The sequence below is a fragment of the Phasianus colchicus genome, chromosome 7 (genome assembly GCF_987193195.1).
Source record: "Phasianus colchicus chromosome 7, bPhaCol1.hap1.1, whole genome shotgun sequence".
NCBI lineage: Eukaryota > Metazoa > Chordata > Aves > Galliformes > Phasianidae > Phasianus > Phasianus colchicus.
In genome coordinates this window covers 985419-991418 of record NC_143442.1, presented here as the reverse complement: position 1 = coordinate 991418, position 6000 = coordinate 985419, and the positions used below count along the sequence as shown (strand labels likewise).

The following is a 6000-nucleotide window of genomic DNA, read 5'->3' as shown; positions in this document are numbered from 1 at the left end:
TCCACAGACCCCAAAGCTCCCAAGGTTTGCTGATTCTCACTTATTCACTTTGTTAGAAGTGCACTAAGCAGATGAATATCATTTTAAATTCATTGTGTCTTGTAAAGCTAGGAGCAAGCACAGCTCTTCTGAAGGGAGCAAATGATAAGGATAAAAATACTTTTGTTCTTTGCCTCACACAAAGTACTTCTGCTGAAATCAGAAAGTCCCACTTTCATTTGTGCCATTTTTTAAAACCGAGTAATCACAGCGAAGCAGCATTGCTAACTTTTGAGTCATCAGCAGCACAAATAAAGCTTTCATGAATTGCAATAATTTCTCATCAAGGCTTCCCCACAGAGAAAAAAACAAATTAACACAGTGCCACGTATCAAAGGCTGGAGGATTTGGTACAGAGCATTTTAAGGAATGAAAAAGACTGCAGAAAACAAAAGCAGAAAAGCAGCAATGGGCCGGAGTGAAATAGAGACATGTCTCCCCTTCCCAAACTGCAGCTTTCTCATCGAGAGAGCTGGGAAGCAATGCAGCCTGCTGCCAACCTGCTCTTCTCCTCACCTTGAGGGCGATCCCTCTGCCTTCTGCAATGCCAAAGAAGAAATTAGAGCCCTGCCTCTTCTCCCAAACCCTGGAAGTAAGGCAGAGTTCTAATTACAAAGCCACAGACTGGCTGAGGGCAGAGGGGACCTCACGTCCATATGGACCCACCTGCTCCACTGGGGCACCCACACTGGCTGCCCCAGACCACGAACAGCTTGCTGCTGGAGATCTCCACAGAGGAGACCCCCCAGTGGCTCTGGGCTACCCATATCAGAGCAGGAGAGTCTCTGTTTCTACATTCACTAAACTAAATCCAATTTACTGCGATGCAAGCCACCCTTGTCCTACGACCCTGACAGGAAAAGGTGGGTCTCCCATATGAGCACGCTGCACGGACCTCAGCTTAATTAAAAGTCTGCAGGAGTCCTTGATCCACAGTCACACCCTTTGGTGTTTCTGCTGCATCTCCGTGACAAATCCAAATTACATTTAGGAATAAATTTTTACGTGGTTGGAACAGAATGATGTCTCCCCTGTCTCACTGCACAGTCTTGGTGGTAAGCCATTAGCACATCAATCACTTTGCTATTGCCCCCAATCTTCTGGAAGCACCAGGACTGTCCATTCACAGCAATGTCAGCACAGCAAAGGCAACGGCAGCAACTCACAAACTACAGACTGAGCACTGCTGCACACTTTACTTTTGGGCCATCCTCTATCTGCTGCATAAAACACTGAATTCTAATAATGAATGCTCTCCAAATTCCAGGACCATTTTACTGGGAAATGCTGGAACACCTCAGGTGTCTGTATGCACTGAAATAAATCACTTGTGAGCAAATACCTGATTATTGAATCTTTCATAGGAAATGCGCTCAGCACTTTTCCTACTACAACCTTATTTTCCTTCCTCCTCTTAAAATACAGTGTGGCCATTAAGGATTATAGGGCAGAGAATGGATTTTATTAAATATTAAATTTTCTACAGTATATGTAATTTGGAGTTTGTCAGATCTGAGACTCGGTAAGTTACGAGCTCAAAATTTGTAGACTCGAATAGATTATATATTTTATTGGGTCTCCACTGGGCAGCATCCATCATGCACTTCCTTTTACCTCTGCCAGTAAGTAACAATTAAGGTGAATTTATGACAACAGTCCTCGTAATAGATACACACAAAAGTTTACGAACACTTACAGTATTGCACCAGCAACCCACCAGGACCAACTGCGTGCAGCAGAGCACGTGGAGATCTTCCCAAACACCTCTGGAAGTGGCACAGTTCTTTTCCCGAGTTATGCAGCGATTTAAACCCAGTAGGGATCAGTCCTTAAGAGAGGAACAAATGGGAATTTTTGAGTGAGGAAATTAATAAATAGGAGTTGAGGTTCAGGAGGTGATGGGATGGGACAAGCGAGTGTGGGAGCCCCAGAGCCAGCTCCACTGATCTCAACACCAAAGAGATTTAGGTCCCGAAGGAGACTTTTGGCCACGCCTCAAATTCTGCAGTTCCAGCTCTCCAACCTAAGATGTCCTTATCCATAAACAGCACTTTGAAAATGTGAAGGTAAAAAAACCAACCGCACAACTTTCACGTCCTTAGAAATGAAACCTCCTACTGAGTGCTTTGCTAGGTTACCTACAAAATGTCAATTCTGCCAGGGGCGATGGTTGCAAAAGAGAAAATCGAGATCATTTACATCTATTTAATGCCCCAACCACAGCCCAGATCCCAAAGTCGCTGAGTTACTTCTTTATTTACTGCCATTATGAGGCGTGAACACGAAAAGGTCTCTCTCTTCCTCATGAACCTGAACAACCAGAGGGAGTAATCCAAAATCCACGGGAGGAAAAGAATTCCTCAAAGTGACTCCGTCTGTGCGTCCTTGGAGAATCTCGGGTACCTAATCTCAAAGCAAAACAGGTAATTAGCAATTTCAGCACTCAGACATTTCGTGATTTCTCTGAGCGATGCAGCACACGGCCGCATCAGAAACGCTCCCATTTGTCACCGGAATGGACCCTGCTGCAGCAGAGCAGGGATCTGTGCTTTGTCAATGACAAGCAACAGATAGCGCCACTGCGCAACGTTGCACTTGGGGTACACGTGCTGCTCATCCATCTGCTTCCATGGGTATTTTGCAGAACTTGAGACCAGTGAGTTAATGCAGAGGACCAGGCTTTGCAGTACTGTGGCAGCAGGAGATGCTGAGCAAGTAACCACCTACAGTGGGGAGTGTGCTAAGTAAAGGAGCCGGCTTTCAATACTCCATCTGGGGGAAAATGGAGCACGTTGTCAGAAGTGGATAAAAAGAAATCGTCTTTGATTTACTTCACTCCTTCAGTGATGTGAAATAGTGATACTATGAGTCAACGCTTTCGTAATTTGAGAGACACTTTTCAATAGGCTGCAGAAATTAAGTTAGCTACAAGTTGCCCCAAGGAGGCTGTGGATGCCCCATCCCTGCAGGCATTCAAGGCCAGGCTGGATGTGGCTCTGGGCAGCCTGGGCTGCTGGTTGGCGACCTGCACACAGCAGGGGGTTGGGACTGGATGAGCACTGTGGGCCTTTGCAACCCAGGCCGTTCTGTGATTCTACGTCTAAAATTTCAAAGGTAAGTTGAATATTGAATTATAAAATACAAAATAAATGAGTAACGGGAGTTTGCAAGTGTCACAATGTGTGGTGCCAGCTGGGGGACAAACAGCCCCATTGCGACGCAGCGGTGGAGCCCCAGAGCCACCAAAATGGAGGGGTGGGCTTCTGCGAGCCAGCAAGTAGGAGAGAAACACATCAACAAGCAGAACAGTCTGAACTATTCTTAATTATGGAGCGGTCATATTTATCCTGAGTCCTTCAATACTTTAAATAAGAACATTGTTGCACCAGGAGATGCGGCTCGACCCTTCAATCTCCACGGAGAAGGAGAGAGTTGTTACCGATTCCAACGCACTTGTGTGCATCTACTGGATGCTCGAGTGTCTCCTTCTGCAGGGCTGTGAGTATTGCACGCATGTTTACACACGTACACGGCTAGAAAGGAAAGCAACAACAATTACAGTATGCGCACACATAGCCAGAAAGCCTCGGTAGTATTCCCAGCCAGCAGCTTCAGCACATTCACCGCTGGGGAATAAAGAACTTCTGCTCAAAGATAAGCTGAAGTGGTTTTCATCATCAAACAGACGAAATAAACACAGCAAAGTGCCACTGTTTCTCGTTTTCTTTCCCATGCCTACTTTTTTCCCCATCCACCCCAGCTGGTGCTGGTGCTGCAGACAGTGACACAGACAGGGAAGGGACATGACACACATAAAGCAAACAGAAGCCGAACAAAACACGAGACGACGGCATTTACAACGCAGCTGACAAAAGCAGTCGCTTCCCTTTAAACAACGTGGCAGCCAGCAAAAATATAGTAATTACAGGAATTTCGTTTTCATTAGCTAACAAACCAAGGAAAACAATTTGAGTATCTGAATGTCATTTTTCAAATGAAAATAAACGGTAAACATTTGAATAACATCACAGCAGGGATAATATACCTAAGGAAACCTATTGAAATACGCTGGCGAATTCAGCCTCTTTTATCACATTAAAACTGCAATTGACTGTAAACCTCCTACCACTCTCCGCTGAGACTTTAATTGTAAAGATTCCTGTTACATATCATATTAGAATTTAGTTAAAATTGTAGAACACATTATTTCCAATCAGACAGCCAACCATCACTCACAAAGATTTTTAAAAAGGTGATTAATAATTCATCTCAGATAAGGAAAAGATCTATATTTATACCATCTTCTCAGCCACCATAAACTACCTGACAATTGTTCAGTAATGATGCCCAGTAAATTCTTTAAAATGGTAATTTGTCATTCTGTCACTTCATTTGTGACCTAAAATTCCTCACTTGAGGCATCATCAAATAAATTAATCACTTTCCAGGATCCATTTCTCTGTTCTGCACGTTATTATACCCAGGCTCTCTTGTGTTTCTCTTCATTTACATATATTTAATGGCTCAGCAGTGGTTCACTATGGCACATAACGCACACATCTCATTACAGGTGAAATATTCTAACTGCCACTATCACTGGGAAAGAAAATAACTCTCCCAATTTAATTTTCCTGATGTAACAAAACCATGATTCTTCACTATGAAATGTTGATGCCATCCATCAGTCACAATCAATAAAATCATCATAGAAGTACGCCTTCTTTAGCATCATTCCTTCAAACCGGTATTATTTGAGGGAGGTAATTAAACTCATAATATGTAATGAATGTAAATGAAGAAAAAACCCTCGTGCTCTCCCTCTAACTATGCTTATTTTACTGCTTTGATTTAAAGTATTTTTACATCTTACAATCTACGAAAGGCACAAAGCCCTGAAGGAAAGGCATCAGAAGTACAGTAAGCATCAATCAATACGTATAATGACTAATTAAAAAGGAACATATTTTAACATTAAAAAAAAAAAAAAAACCACCAAATGCTGTTATTTATGGATTTTTCACTTAAAATGATGCATTCCCTCTGGACTAATATATTTGCTGTCTCCCTGAGGTATAGATTGCCATACACGAGTTTTAGATACTGTTGCTCGCATGCATCAAAAAACAAAGTGATTTTATGGGCATTGGGTCCACCATCATCATTTAAAACCCGCATGTGTATAAATGCATATATGCAATCTGCCTCAATACTGGAGAGAAAGCCTTCATAATTTCAGCCTTTCATATATATGCCTATGCTCATATCAGTCAAAGCAGAGAGCAGCCCCTTAGAAAAGCTAACTTTTAAACACGCGGAAAGAAGTCCACTAAAAAAAGGCACTTTGGGTAATGTTGTTTGCAGCTTTGCACTGCAGAAGAGTCCAGAATGCTCAGAAAAAGCATTCCAGTCCATCCTTCATACTCAGTGCTTATCTGCACGCTACTAAACTCCGGGTTGTTGGTAACCCAACAGTTACAACTTGTTGAGCAGCACCCGCACACCGCAGGCGATGCTCTTCGCCCAACCTGGCACTTCCCAACTCACTCGTGTGCTGAGGCCACCAAACCACAGCAGGAGCTTTGGGCACAGTTTGTCTTCGACTGTTTAATTTCATTTAATGTACAAACACTTCTGATAACCAGAACACGTAGCCCCACTGAAAACAGCCTAACTCCCATTCATTTCCATTGGGTCAGGAGAGTAATTCCCTGTAACAGAAAAGAGGAAATATTTCAGTGTATTTGTTTTTCTTCTTTTTCTCTAAGACAGCTCTCACTGCAGCTCATATGCGAGGCCCACGAGATGCAGCAGAACTGGCAAGGTTCTCTGCATAGCCATTATAATACTTGTGCATTATATGCCTTGAGAGAGGACGATGATTCATTTTTACTACTCATTAGGTGGCTTTGTTAGTATGCTAGGAATTTTGCAGTTTATGCATGAAAACTGTGCCACCTGCAA

General features: G+C 43.0%; 1 long non-coding RNA gene across 1 annotated transcript in view; it reads right to left on the bottom strand.

Moving 5' to 3' along the window:
• Positions 1-879: 879 nt before the first annotated feature.
• LOC116227469 (uncharacterized) overlaps positions 880-6000 on the bottom strand; it is a 103719-nt gene continuing 98598 nt past the window's right edge. The window contains exon 5 of the long non-coding RNA XR_016468080.1: positions 880-1867. This is a non-coding gene — a long non-coding RNA (uncharacterized LOC116227469). The remainder of the gene's footprint in view (positions 1868-6000) is intronic.